Source organism: Grampus griseus (assembly GCF_964374135.1).
Source record: "Grampus griseus genome assembly, chromosome: 11".
NCBI classification, from domain to species: Eukaryota; Metazoa; Chordata; class Mammalia; order Artiodactyla; family Delphinidae; genus Grampus; species Grampus griseus.
Window position 1 is genome coordinate 42694084 of NC_139005.1, and position 15735 is coordinate 42709818.

The following is a 15735-nucleotide window of genomic DNA, read 5'->3' on the forward strand; positions in this document are numbered from 1 at the left end:
ATCCTTGTTTGGCGAGTCCACACGTTTCTCTTACAGTCTGATAATTTTCTTAACTGTCCCTTACAGATTTTTTTTTTTTTTTTGCAGTACACGGGCCTCTCACTGCTGTGGCCTCTTCCGTTGCAGAGCACAAGATCCGGATGCACAGGCTCAGCGGCCATGGCTCACAGGTCCAGCCGCTCCGCAGCATGTGGAATTCTCCCGGACCGGGGCACGAACACGTGTCATCTGCATCGGCAGGCGGACTCTCAACCACTGCGCCACCAGGGAAGCCCTCCCTTACAGATTTTTAACAGCATACTTAAAACTCCTACTATTCAAAGGTCAGTCATGAGCTTCATTGTAACGTTTTATAAAATGTATTCCTTCCTCCTATACCTCCTCAAAATTTATTCCTTCAAAGAACTGATAACTCAATACCTGACAGTTGGACCCACAGTGATAAATGTTATGTCTAAAATGACTTTAATACAATTCCAAAGTGCCATTAGCAGAGATCACACAGAATGTAACACGGTACTTTCAATGCTATCTTCTGGAAGAACAGTTAGGTCTCCAAAGCATGGGAGTTCAAACAGGCCATTTAAACAGGCAGATTATCAATGACTAATGTACTCAATGGGAGGTGACAACTGATTTGACTCTTTTCTTCTGTCTTTTTGCATGACGGTATCTACTGCCTCATCTTGATTTACAAGCAAAGCCTAGAAAACCTACAAAAATAAGACTTTTGTGGTTTATCTAGGAATAATACAGAAAATATTGTTGTTATTTTTGATGAAGAAAATCAGTTTTGTATAGTTTATTTCAACTTAAATAAAATGTGAATTTTGTTAAAATAAAAAAAGTTCTGCTGCATAGATCACAATAACAAAGTTAAAAGGTAACTGACAGAAGAAAATACTTCCAATACTTTTTAAAAAGGGTTAGTATCTAGTATTTACGTATATTTAAAAATAGGGTCTTCCCTCGTGGCACAGTGGTTAAGAATCCGCCTGCCAATGCAGGGGACACGGGTTCGAGCTCCAGTCCGGGAAGATCCTACATGCCGCGGAGCAACTAAGCCTGTGTGCCATAATTACTGAGCCTGAGCTCTAGAGCCCATGAACCACGATTACTGAAACTCATGTGCCACAGCTACTGAAGCCTGGGTGCCTAGAGCTCCGCAACAAATGAAGCCACTGCAATGAGAAGCCCGCGCACCACAAGGAGGAGTAGCCCCCACTCGCCGCAACTAGACAAAGCCCGCACTCAGCAATGAAGACCCAATGCAGCCAATAAATAAATTAAATAAATCTATAAATAAAAATGTAAAATAGTACAGCAATTTTAGAAAACATTTTGGCAGTTTCTTACAAAGTTAAACATATATTTGCCATAATACTACTAAGTAATAATAGGGAATAAGCTACTGATATACCCAGCAGTGTGGAAGAATCTCAAAAACATTATGTTGAGGGAAAAAAGCTAGAGCAAAACAAAAAGTACATACCAAATACTGTCTGATTATATTTCTGAAAACACAAATCTAATTCTTTTTTTTTTTTTTTTTTTTTTTTTTTTTGCAGTACACGGGCCTCTCACTGTTGTGGCCTCTCCCATTGCGGAGCACAGGCTCACGGGCCCAGCCGCTCCACAGCATGTGGGATCTTCCCAGACCGGGGCACGAACCCCTGCATCGGCAGGCGGACTCTCAACCACTGCGCCACCAGGGAAGCCCACAAATCTAATTCTTTTCCAGAATCAAATCTAGAATTCAGAAAACAGGTCAGGGTCTTCCCTGGTGGCACAGTGGTGAAGAATCCACCTGCCTACTGATGAACCTAGTGGCAGGGCAGGAATAAAGACGTAGACGTAGGGCTTCCCTGGTGGCGCAGTGGTTGGGAGTCCGCCTGCCGATGCAGGGGACACGGGTTCGTGCCCCGGTCCGGGAGGATCCCACGTGCCGTGGAGCGGCTGGGCCTGTGAGCCATGGCTGCTGAGCCTGCACGTCTGGAGCCTGTGCTCCGCAACGGGAGAGGCCACAGCAGTGAGAGGCCTGCGTACCGCAAAAAAAAAAAAAAAAAAAAAAAGACGTAGACATAGAGAATGGACTTGAGGACACGGCGTGGAGGGGGGAGGGGGAAGCTGGGGCGAAGTGAGAGTAGCATCGACATATATACACTACCAAATGTAAAATAGTCAGCTAGTGGGAAGCAGCAGCTTAGCACAGGGAGATCAGCTCCGTGCTTTGTGATGACCTAGAGGGGTGGGGTAGGAAGGGTTGGGGGGAGGCTCAAGAGGGAGGGGATATGGGGATATATGTATGCATATGGCTGATTCACTTTGTTGTACAACAGAAACTAATACAGTATTGTGAAGCAATTATAATCCAGTAAAGAGGTATTAAAAAAAAAAGAATCCACCTGCCAATGCAGGGGACACGGGTTCGATCCCTGGTCCGGGAAGATCCCACATGCCTCGGAGCAACTAAGCTCGCGAGTCACAACTAATGAGCCGGCATGCCACAACTATTGAAGCCTGCGCGCCTAGATCCTGTCTTCCACAAGAGAAGCCACCGCAATGAGAAGCACGTGCACCACAGCAAAGAGTAGCCCCCACTCGCCGCAAGTAGAGAAAGCCTGGGCACAGCAACAAAGACCCAAGGCAGCCAAAAAAAAAAACAAACAACACAAAAAACTGGGGGCTGAGGTGGGGGAGGGGTTGGCATGGATTGTTTGGGGGGATGGGTCACAGGGAACTTTTTAGGGTAATGTTTTATATCTTTATTTATTTATTTTATTTATTTATTTTTGGCTGTGTTTGGTCTTCGTTGCTGCGTGACGGTTTTCCCTAGTTGTGGTGAGCAGGGGCTACTTGTCCTTGCAGTGCGCGGGCTTCTCGTTGTGGTGGCTTCTCTCGTTGTGGAGCACAGGATCTAGGCGCGCGGGCTTCAGTAGTTGTGGCACACGGGCTCAGTAGTTGTGGCTTGTGGGCTCTAGAGCACAGGCTCAGTAGTTGTGGTGCATGGGCTTAGTTGCTCCGCGGCAAATGGGATCTTCCCGAACCAGGGCTCAAATCCGTGTCCCCTGCCTTGGCAGGCGGGTTCTTAACCACTGTGCCACCAGGGAAGTCTGTAATGTTTTATATCTTGATTGTTGTGAGTTACACGTGTATATATATATTCGTCTAAACTCATCAAAATGTACATTTAAAATGGGTACATTTTATTGTGTAAAAATTATACCTCACTAAAGTTGACTGCCTTTGATCTCAAAAACAAACAAAAAGACAATGGACAGGGACAAAGTATTTGACATATTTTTAACAAAGAATTAATATCTAATACACATAAAGAGCTTAAGCCAAACGATTCAATAGAGAAATGGACAAAGGACATGAAAGGACAATTCATAGAGGACAAAATACAAATGGACACACTTGTCCTTGTAAATCTCAATTAATCAGAAAACAACAAATTTCAATAATGGAATTGTTAGATTGAGAACAACTTTTTTTTTTTTTAAATTTTTTTGGCCTCACCGCATTCGTGATCTTAGTTCCCCGACCAGGGATCAAACCCGTGCCCCCTTCATTGGAAGCGTGGAGTGTTAACCACTGGACCACCAGGGAAGTCCCAAAAACAATTTTAAAAATTGGAGGGACTTCCCTGGTGGCGCAGTCGTTAAGAATCCGCCTGCCAATGCAGGGGACATGGGTTCGAGCCCTGGTCATGGAAGATCCCACATGCCGCGGAGCAGCTGAGCCCGTGAGCCACAAATACTGAGCCCACGTGCCACAACTACTGAAGCCCGCGTGCCCTAAAGCTGGTGCTCCTCAGAGCCGGTGCTCCTCAACAGGAGAGGCCACTGCAATGAGAAGCCCGCGCACGGCAAGAAAGAGTGGCCCCCCCCCCGCCCCGCTCACCGCAACTGGAGAAAGCCTGTGCGCAGCACTGAAGACCCAACGCAGCCAAAAATAAACAAATTTAAAAAAAAAAATGGAGAGAATTCAGGGAAACTATCACTTTCACAGTGTTGGTATTAGTGTAACTGGAGATATTTTTGGAAGATAATTTGGCAGTGTATCAAAATTTTAAATATGTATAATCTTGACTCTGCAATTCCACCTAAAAATCTATACCGATAATACTGATATGTACTTAACCATGTGTTGGGATTCCTACCATACCTCAACCATTCCACCCAGTAAATACTCTTATTTCCTCATTTTATAGATAAGGTAAGTAAGGAAAGGACGGTAAGTGACTTGCCCAAGGTCATATAGCTAGTAGGTGACAGAGTCAGGATTTACACCTGTCTCCAGAATCTGTGGTCTTTTTTTTTTTTTTAACATCTTTATTGGGGTATAATTGAGAATCTGTGCTCTTAACCACTATGCTATACAGCTCTCCACTGTCTCTTAAATGCCATACATGGGCATAAGTATATAAATACAAAGATGTTTGCTCCAGAAGAGTTTGAAAAATTAAGAAAGAATGAAATAACCTAATGAAATATCTTCAGCATATTTTGTTAAGTAAAAAAAAAAGCAAGTTATAGAATAATACTTACTTAGTTACATAAAAAATACCACCAACAAAGAATATATGTGAATGTAGCAAGTAAGCTTAAAAGAGCAAACGTTTTTTTCTATTTTGTTCACTGTTGTGTCTTTACTGTCACACCAGAACAGTCCGTGCCTTCCCTACTCCAATATAAAATAAAAAGTTTTTTTAAAAAAAAGAAAGACCTCTGACCTAAACCAACAACAACAATGACAACAACAACAAAAGCAGAACAGTCAGTGCTTGGCACATAACAGACGTTGAGTAAATATCTGTTGGATGTATATAAATATATGTAAACGCATAGAAAAGGGATTGAAGAACTGCAGACCAAACTATGAACTGGTGAAGGTGGTTCCCTACCTTGGAAGAAGAGAGAATGGTGTGTGGGGGGTAGGTTAATGATGGGAGATGTGCACACACTCACTAAACTTCTGACTGTTTCAAATCTTATACAAACACAGGATGTTCATGTGTTACTTGGGTAGTAAAAACAAAAACCAAGCAGATTAAAAAAAAAAAAATCCCACAACAAAAGCAAAAAACACTGACCACATTTCCATTTAATTTCTCTACAACTCTTCCAGGTGAGTAATAATATTTTCATTTTATAGATGAGGCAATTAAGGCTCAGAGAGATTAAGTAACTTGCTTCAAGTTGCACAGTTTCTAAGCCTGGATGTGAACTTTGACCTGTGGCTCCGTGACCCAGGTTTACTTCTCTCCACTGTATTTATAAATGTGCAGACAAGTAAGTGCAACAAAGTGTTGAAGGCTGCAAGATGGAAAACAGCAGAGGTTGTATCAGATTGCAACTGGGGGCACCACGTGGAGAAGTGTGGCCAATTCTACAGAGGAGGGAATATTTCTGGAAAGGATTCCAGGGATGAAGCTTGATATAAGACTTGAAAAGTGAGTTCTTTTTTTTTTTTTTTTTTTTTTTGGCTGCACCATGTGGCTTGTGGGATCTTAGTTCCCCGACCAGGGATTGAACCCAGGCCCTGGGCAATGAGAGCACAGAGTCCTAACCACTGGACCTGGACCGCCAGGGAATTCCTGAAAAGTGAGTTCTTGAACTACTACGGGGAAGGGCACCCCAGGCATTCACCTGTATGTGTATCAGTAGGATGTCATGGAGAAAACCATGTGGTCTATTTTATGAGTGATAAGTAGTTGAGTGGGCATGGCTGGAGCTTTGCTCGCTAGGTGAAAGGTAAGTCCTGGAAAGACTTGATTTGATTTGTACCAGATGATAAGCTATGTCTTATCAGTGAGATAAGACTCCCTGGGGCCTATTTTGAAGAGGGTCAACCTAGAGACAAGAAATGAATTGTTTACAGTAACAAGTAAACAATGTTGGGTTCACCTGCCTAAGGGATGAATCTGAAAGATGTTTGCGGAATAAGACTGATGGGACTCAATGACTGATTACTGCTATGAGTGGGGAGGATAGGCGTCTAAGAGAGAGAGTAAAAGTTTGTTGGGGAGAAAACTGGTCACAAGGTCACTTAAAAAGGGATCCCTTTGGGAATTCCCTAGCAGTCCAGTGGTTAGGACTCTGTGCTCTCACTGCCGAGGGCCCAGGTTCAATCCCTGGTAGGGGAAATAAGATCTCACAAGCTGCACAGCGAGGCCAAAAAAAAAAAAAAAGGAGGGGGATCCCTTGTGTATGTATCTCCTTCATTGCATGTAAGACAGGATATTATAATTAGCTGAGTATGAGTCAGCCTCCTCTACTAAGCCAGGAGTTCCTTGAGGAAGGAGCGTGTCTCCTTCGTCTCATCTTCCTCAGTGCCTAGAGCCCTATCTTGCACAGAACATGTTCAACAACGAATAAAAGTGCACGGCAGAGAGATTGGCTTTGGTCTGAGGTGGGGGATAAAAGTATTTTTAAATTTTTAGCCACGTGGCTTACAGGATCCCTGACCAGGGATCAAACGTGGGCCCCTGGCAGTGAATGTGGGCCCCCGGCAGTGAAAGTGGGGAGTCTTAACTAGTGGACACACCAGGAATTCCCTGGAGGGGGGATAGATAATCACAAGTTGGGAGGAAGGAAGTTCTCCAGCTTACTGTCTCCCTCCTCAGGCTTGGTCAGAAGCCTGCCCCAGGGGAGATTGCTCCCATTTCCCCTAAATCCTTTACTTCTCTGAGTTAGCAACATGGTGTGATAGATGCTGACTAGCTCAGACATGGGTGACTGCAGTGTGGAGAAGAGTGTCTCCCCAAAATTCTACTACCACCACGCAGAAACGGATTCTAAAAGTGTGCCATAGGAGAAGCCTCGTACTTCTACTCCCCTCCTCTAAATCACCAAACCTTGAGCTGTATGGCAAGTGGTGGCATGTCTTTGGCACTATGCCATAGGCTGATGTGGCAAGGGGAGAAGAGGAGAGAACAGCCAAGAAGGTGTAAACTCCAGCAGAAAGCAAAGGAGGCCATGGGCCTGAGACTCGAGATGTAAAAGGAGAAATGAGCCAGTGGGAATTTTAATTATTATTATTTAATTTTTAAACTGTATTATTAAAAAATCATTTAAATCGGAATGGAGGACTTCCCTGGTGGCGCAGTGGTTAAGAATCCACCTGCCAATGCAGGGGACACGGGTTCGAGCCCTGATCCCGGAAGATCCCACATGCCGTGGAGCAAATAAGGTCGTGCACCACAACTACCGAGCCTGTGCGCTAGAGCCTGCAAGCCACAACTACTGAGCCTGCGTGCCACAACTAGTGAAACCCACGCACCTAGAGCCCGTGCTCCACAACAAGAGAGGCCACCACAATGAGAAGCCCGTGCACCACAGTGAAGAGTAGTCCCCACTCGCCGCAACTAGAGAAACCCCATGCACAGCAACAAAGACCCAATGCAGCTGAAGATAATAAATAAGTAAATAAAATTTAAAAAAAAAAGAGTATCCCTTGCTCCCCGCAACTAGAGAAAGCCCACGCACAGCAACAAAGACCCAAAACAGCCAAAAATAAAAATAAATAAATTAATTTTTTTTTAAATTAATTAATTTAAAAAAAAATCTGAAGGGAGAGGAAAATGAATCTGTCATCTGGACTTAACAATTATTAATATTTGGAGGGTGGGGCCAAAAAACAATTATTGATATTTGCCACATTTAGGTCAGTTATTCATTCATTTATCTACTTATTTATTTATTTTTTGGCTGCACCGTGCAGCTTGTGGGATCCTAGTTCCCCAACCAGGGATCAAACCCACGCCCCCGGCAGTGGAGGCACACAGTCCTCAGCACTGGAGAGCCAGGGCATTCCCCCAGTTATTCTTTTTTTAAGCATTTTAATATAATTTACAGACATCTTGAGTTAAACCCTTACATATTAACAATTATTCCTTAATATCATCTAATACCCAGTCCATATTCAAATTTTCCCAGCTGTCCCCAAAAGGTCTTTTTACTGTTGCTGTTTTGTTCAAAATAGGATCGTGTTGCATGTGACTGTTTTGCCTCTTAAGTCTCCTTTAAGCAAGAGCAGCTCTTCCTCCTCCTTTTCCACGCCACTGATGTGTTATTTTATTTTATTTTATTTACTTTTGACTGCATTGGGTCTTCGTTGCTGTGCGCAGGCTTTCTCTAGTTGCAGCAAGCGAGGGCTACTCTTCATTGCGGTGTGCAGGCTTCTCATTGCAGTGGCTTCTCTTGTTGCAGAGCATGGGCTCTAGGCGCACAGGCTTCAGTAGTTGTGGCACGTGGGCTCAGTAGTTGTGGCTCACGGGCTCTAGAGCGCAGGCTCAGTAGCTGTGGCGCACTGGCTTAGTTGCTCCACGGCATGTGGGATCTTCCCAGATCAGGGCTCGAACCCATGTCTCCTGCATTGGCAGGCGAATTCTTTTTTTTTTAATTTATTTTTTGATACAGCAGGTTCTTATTAGTTATCCATTTTATACATATTAGCATATATATGTCAATCCCAATCTCACAATTCATCCCACCACCATCTCCCTCCACCCCCCACCACCACTTTCCCCCCTTGGTGTCCATTCGTTTGTTCTCTACATCTGTGTCCCTATTTCTGGCAGCAGATTCTTAACCACTGCATCACCAGGGAAGCCCTGACCTGTTCTTTCTTTTTGGCCGTGCCTAGCACGTGGGATCTTAGTTCCCCGACCAGGGATCAAACCCTCACCCCCTGCATTGCAAATGTAGAGTCTTAACCACTGGACTGCCAGGAAAGTCCTCCATTGACTTGTTGAAGAAATAGTCAGTTACCCTGTAGAATGACCTACCTTTTGGATTTTTCTGATTAGTTTCTTTGTGTTTTGACTTACCTTGTTCCTCCAGTCCCCATATTTTCTGGAAACTGGAGATTAGATCTAAAGACTTCCTTAGATTCAGGTTCGATATTCCTGGAAAGAGTATTTGTTAGGTGATGCAGTGTTCTTCATATTGCCTTATATCAGGGCCACATAACGCACGTATGTGCACATGGCTGGTGGTCTGGTGTCCTGTGTTTTTGAAGCTGCTGGAGGAAGCTAAGCCCGAAGGGATCTAGGCAGTTAACCACCTCTGGACCTGGAGGCTGAGCTCTGACTGGGCCCCAGCCTCCGTGGCTGCTGGCCTTAGCAGCACGGTGTGGGTTGAGGTCAGGGAGGAGGCACTCAGAGAAGCATCAGCTTGATGTTGGCAGCTTGGACTGGCTCAGTCCTTTGGCAGGATTGAGCAGAGGGTCCTGGGACAGAGATACCACACCGGCAGCAGTGCCTCCTTTCAGCCCTGCTGTGTGCACCTTGTAGGAATGAGGAGACTAACCAGGCAAAATTCCCCAGGACTGGGGGGAGACAAACCATTTCAAGACCTGTTCACCGTGTCCTGCACTCTCCACTGTGGAGATCAGGAAGCCTTCCTCTTCCAATCTGGGACCTTTGGCGGTTGGCCTGATGGTGGTGAGGCTCAGAGAAAATTCCTGACTCTGCTGGCTCAATTTTTCTTGTACTCTGGCTTCCAGTTTCTGCCTTAAATACTCTTTGATTGATGTTAAACTTTAGAATGTCAGTGCTAGAAGAAGCCTGTGGGTCACCTGGACTAGCCCCTCACTGAAGAATCCTCATTCTCCCTCATCTTTCTTAGAAATAGCTGCATGTAAGATGGTGAGATCAGGATGTTACCATGTATTTCCCCAGCTTCAGTCATTCATACTCCACCTTCTTTTTCTTTTTTTAACATTTTTATTGAAGTCTAGTTAATTTACAATGTTGTGTTAGTTTCAAGTGTACAGCAAAGTGATTCTGTTATATATATATATTCTTTTTCAGATTCGTTTCCATTATTGGTTATTAAAAGATATTGAGTATAGTTCCCTGTGCTATACAGTAGGTCCTTGTTATTTACCTATTTTATATATAGCAGTGTGTATATGTTAATCCCAAACTCCTAATTTATCCTCACCACCTCCACCCACCCACTATCCCCTTTGGTAACTGTAAGTTTGTTTTCTATGTCTGTGAGTCTATTTCTGTTTTGTAAATAAGTTCATTTGTATCATTTTTTTTAGATTCCACATACAAGTGATATTATATGATATTTGTCTTTCTCTATTTGACTTATTCCACTTAATATGATAATTTCTAGGTCCATCCATCACACTCCACCTTCCTATTTTTACCACAATCAGGTTCCCCTTGTTCCATAATATACCATTACTTTTTTTTTTTTTTTTTTTGCGCTACGCGGGCCTCTCACTGTTGTGGCCTCTCCCGCTGCCGAGCACAGGCTCCGGACGCACAGGCTCAGCGGCCATGGCTCACGGGCCCAGCCGCTCCGCGGCATGTGGGATCTTCCTGGACCAGGGCACAAACCTGTGTCCCCTGCATCGGCAGGCGGACTCTCAACCACTGCGCCACCAGGGAAGCCCTACCATTACTTTTTTTTTTTTTTAAATATTTATTTGGCTGCGCCGGGTCTTAGTTGCGGCATGCGGGATCTTTGTTGCCGAGTGCGGGATCTTCCTTGCGGCATGCAGGATCTAGTTCCCTGACCAGGGATCATACCCAGGCCCCGTGCATTGGGAATGCGGAGTCTTAACCATTGGACCACCAGGGAAGTCCCTATACCATTACTTTTTTCTTCACCCTAACAATAACACCTGTGAAATGATAGGTTTGGTATGCAGTTCAATTTCTTTCTAAAAATTTATTAGGGACTTCCCTGGTGGCGCAATGGTTAAGAATCCACCTGCCAGTGCAGGGGACATGGGCTCGATCCCTGGTCTGGGAAGATCCCACATGCCACAGAGCAACTAGCCACCTGCGCCACAACTACTGAGCCCGCATGCCACAACTACTGAAGCTTGGCGCCTGGAGCCCGTGCTCCACAACAAGAGAAGCCACTGCAATGAGAAGCCCGCGCACCACAACGAAGAGTAGCCCCAGCTCGCCGCAACTAGAGAAAGCCCGTGCGCAGCAATGAAGACCTGCAGCCAAAAATAAATAAATAAAATACAATAAATGTATAAAAAAATAATAAAATAAAAATAAAAATTTATTCAAAGAACACATACAGAAATGTTCAATGCCACCACACTTTCGGAAATGCTGGAGTAGAATTGGCATCAGAGAGTCCCACCTACCTCTGCCTTGAGACCTTGGCTGGACACACTTCTCAAGTTCTAAATTTATTTCCCAATCAGTAAGAAAGAGACACTATACTATCTACAAGTATTAGTTACTAGTCTTGTGAGTGGCTGAAGGTAAGTTCTTCCTGGAAGACACCCAGGGACTTTTGTCCAGGCACCTCTGATCACCTACAGTGGTGGGGGAGGGGAGGGCAGAGAGAAGGCAGGACGCGGTAAGGGTTACCTCTTGGCTGGGCATCGGCCTCAGGGCAGCGCTGGGAAAACCTCTCTTGGTGGCAAAAGCCTGTGAAGCGCCTGCCCTCTCCACCGTCTCCCTGGGCACCTCAAGAAGGTACGAACATGGTGTTCCAGGGCCTTTCCCCCGCAGGAACCACCCACTCTCCTGGGGGAACAGTGAAAACTTCCGGGAGAAAAGAGGAGTCAGGTGTCAGGCCTCTACGAACTTCAGCTGGCTTTTCGGGCTCAAGGGAGGGAGGGCAAAGCAGGAAGGAGGGGTATAGCGCTTGGGGAGAGCCAGCTGGTCCACCGCTAGCCGGAAACTGGGGGTGGAGAGGCCCCGGCCCGGCCCACACCAGTGTCCCAGCTCCAGGCTGGGCCTGAGAGGCCGGCAAACCCCACCCCACTCCTCTGGGCACCTCGTGGCCCAGGCGGGTTTGTTTATGAATCCAGCTCCCTCCACCCCCAGCCCGGCCCTCTGCCCGCCCTCAGGGTGGCCCCAGTACCGTGGGAGGGGGAAACCGGGCCAGCCCCCGCCGGCGCCCCTCCGGTCCCCTCCCCTTTCCTCCTCTAGCCTCTGCTGTGGGTGCCCCGGCAGGGCAGGTCCTTTTTATAGACCTGTTGAACCAGTCGGGGCCATTCTCCTTTCTGGGAGTGGGAAGCTGGGGGTGGTGCAGCTCTCTTCTCGGCTCTGGACTCCGGAGGGGTCTCAGGGCTTCTTCCCCAGGAGAGGAAGGAGAAAAGGAAACTGCTTCATTTTTGGTTAAAAGAGGAAGTTTTGTTTTGTTTTGTTTTGAATGCTGAACTGCCAGGCAGTACCCCAGTCACCCTGGGGGTGCAGAGGTCCGGGTGGCGGTGGCGATGGGGGTGACTGGTGAGGGTAACTTGGCAGTAAGCACAGGCTTCCTTCCAGGTCTGGTGAGCTGAGGAGCCTGAGGGGGTTGGATATTTGAGGGAGGGAAATGTTTTGATTATGTGTTTGTTTTCAGCTGGAGTCCCTAGGGGTCAGATTTAAATGTTCAGTGAAGCTCTCTGCTTGTTCACTGTGGGGTCCAGGCTCCTCTCTGAGCCTCCCTGGTGATTCCAACTTGCCTCCTCTAGCTGTCAAGAATGCAGATGGATCGTGTCTCTCAGCAGTTTCTATTCCTCTTTCCCACCATGCCTGAAACCACCTCTACTTTTATTTGCCAAAGGGTCTTAAAGGTGCAGGGACCATCAGCTGGGTTTACAGTCAGGCCTGTCTTCTTGCAGTCTTCTTCAGAAAAGAGAATATTCCAGAAGTTTGGGCCAGAGTTCAGCTCCAACAATAACTAAATTGTGTTCTTGACTATGCCTCCCAACTCTCAGACAGAAAACCCCTCCCCGGTTCCCCCAGCCTTTCTTCCTCGTCCAGGGCCTTCAAGACCACCAGAACCACTAGTTGCCGGACTGGAAGAAGGCCTTCCAAGTACCAGGCAGAGTCTAGGCAGGGATGAACCGTGATGGATCTCAGGTAAGGAAACAAAGCCGGCAAAGATGCAGAATGAGTCATTTTAAATAATAATAATAGTAAAGAATATCTGTAGCCTGTCTCGGATTTTTCATCAACATTTTCATCTGGGCTTCTCAAACAGAAAGAAACCCCTTCTTGTTAGAGTTCTTCTTAGTTACTTGCCTTTGCAGGGTCCTGAAAAGACTGAAGGGCGTGTTGTGATGATCCATTTAGCTTCTCCAAGTCACCATTGCCTTGCAAATGACCTGAGCGTGCATGATGTAAAATATCTAGGCTTGTTTTCCTGTTCAGAGAGCTAGAATGTAAAGGTTTATAAGACAGTTGAGACTTAATTTTCTTGTCAGGGACTATTTTTCTTTCCTACACTCCTTTATCCTAGAGAAGATAGGACAGGTAAATGAAATTTTAGTCAGTGTGTTTTGTTCTTAACAGCTGTAGTTGAGAGCTTACTGAGAGGGAGGTTACAATGATGGTATAAAAGGAGAATTTTGAATCATTTGTGTATTTTAATTTGTAAAATGTTCCCGCTACCAGATTGCTAAGTGGGAAATTGCTAGAATCAAAGAGCAGCTTCAAAATCAGTTTTAGGGCTTCCCTGGTGGTGCAGTGGTTGAGAGTCCGCCTGCCGATGCAGAGGACACGGGTTCGTGCCCCGGTCCGGGAAGATCCCACATGCCGCGGAGCAGTTAAGCCCGTGTGCCACAGCTACTGAGCCTGCACTCTAGAGCCTGCGAGCCATGACTACCGAAGCCCGTGCGCCTAGACCCTGTGCTCCACAACAAGAGAAGCCACCACAATGAGAAGCCCATGCACCTCAACAAAGAGTAACCCCCGCTCGCCGCAACTAGAGAAAGACTGCACACAGCAACGAAGACCCAACGCAGCCAAAAATATATAAATTAATTAATTAAAAAAAATTAAATTTTTCAGGTTTTCACAGATGAATTGGACAAGATGGATCATGTCCATATGCTCTCAGGAACTATCAATAAACAAGCTTATGTCGAGGACATCCCTCACTAGCCAGGATCTGAATTCTGTCTTGTCCTGGAGAAGCAAGGAGAGAGTATTGTGAAAAGGATGGTGGCTCTTGAATTTCTGAGTCTAAATCTAGGCCGTTTTTCTCACTACGTGGAATAAAATCAAACCCTAGTCCCCATTTCAGGTTTAGACTAGCTTAGAATTGCTGGAAAAAACACAAGCGTTGGAACTAAACAAAACAGTCATAATTTAACTGAAGTATCTGAGCCTCAGGTTTCTCATCTGTAGAAGAGGATGACAATTTCTTAAATTGGTTGAAAGGATTAGACAGAGCACGTGAAACGTTCAGAGGGCTGCTCCACGTTGTTAGTTCCTCCTCCCTCCCCCCCAGCAAGTTTGGGTGTGGTCCTTTGCTAAATACACTAAACAGCTGTTGGAATCTCCAGAGCTTGGTTTACAAAGATGAGTAATACAGCTTCTTCCCTCCAGGAAGTTTCTTTCCTTCTGGAAGTTTCTTCTCTCCAATTTCTTCCCTTAGTGTTTCTTAAACTCTGATTTAGGGACTAATCACCTGAAAGAGCTATTTAAGAATGCATATTCTCATGCCCCACTCTAGAGAATCTCATTTATTAGGTCTGACATGGGGTCTAGGAATCCACCTTTTTAAAAAAGCAGTCCAGAGGATACCAGTAAAGACTCTGATACTATATTTTGAGAAACTTTGACCTAGGGAGAGATGCTATTAATGGAAATGTGATGTTTTATAGGAGTATGATACCATTTGAGCTGTTCTGGAAGTATGGGCAGGATTTTTTTCAGGAGTTAGAAGGTAACAAAAAAAGCTTTTTAAAAACTAAATAAATTTGGGACTTCCCTGGCCATCCAGTGGTTAAGACTCCACCTTACATGCAGGGTGTGCATGTTCAATCTCTGGTCAGGGAACTAAGCTCTCACATGCAGTGGGGTGTGGCCAAAAATTAAAGTATTTTTTTATTAAGCCCATTTTTATAAATGGTTATACAAGGCATTGCTTTATTCACTTAAGAATTTATAGAAGACTTTTTGTGGGACTATTCTGGGTTGGAATATGGCAGTACAACCTATTAGCTTTGTGATCTTGGGCAAGTTACTTCCCAGCCTCAATTTCTTCACTTATAAAATACGTAATATCTCTAATACTAATATCTTCCTTATGAGAATGACATAAGGAATGCAAGACGCCTAGCTGACCTAGGCACCTAACACTATAGGCTTTCACCTTCAGGCCTTGCCCAAAACAGCAAGAGGTCTCAGTTTTGGGGGAATCCAGACTTCAAAACGTGACACTATCAAGTGCTGAATTGCAGATAATGAAGTGCCAACATATAACATACAAGTGAGAAAGAGAATGACCTTGTCATGTTATTGACAAACCACCCAGGCTGCCTCCACCAAAACTAGGATACAGGAGAGGCAGAATGGGAGACCAGAAATTCAGGTGTCTCAGGAAAGATCTCCTTTAACCTTTGTAGTTACAAAAAGCAGGAACTCTATCTTGCTAGCTTGCTTTTTGCTTAGACTGTATTTACAATTAAAGGGGGCGTGGGGGAAGTGGCTTACAGAATCTTGACTCTGGGAAGTTCTCCAACATGCTTTAGTCTTCAAAGGGAAGCTCTTGAAAAGTTAACCCGCCTTAAGTAGCTAGCACCTCTGTCTGGGGGGAATTTAATAAAAGGGCGTTTGCTGCAGTCACAAAGACCGTTCAAATTGGTCAGCACATTATTAACTGAATGTGTGAACACCCTCCCCAGATTTCGTTGCGCTTGTATCTACAGGGCTTACACCACATTCAGAGGCATCCGCTTGCCTGTCCGCCCACCCGGGGGAGAGTGAGACTTGAGAAGTACTTTTAAGAGCGGTTACATTAA

The 15735-nt window shown here is 45.2% G+C and overlaps 1 long non-coding RNA gene across 1 annotated transcript; it reads left to right on the plus strand.

The window, feature by feature from the left end:
• Positions 1–11307: 11307 nt before the first annotated feature.
• LOC309829807 lies at positions 11308–13835 on the plus strand. Its single transcript, XR_014297429.1, has 3 exons — positions 11308–11470; positions 12731–12847; positions 13430–13835. It is a non-coding gene; the product is annotated as an uncharacterized lncRNA (long non-coding RNA).
• The last annotated feature ends 1900 nt before the right edge of the window (positions 13836–15735 follow it).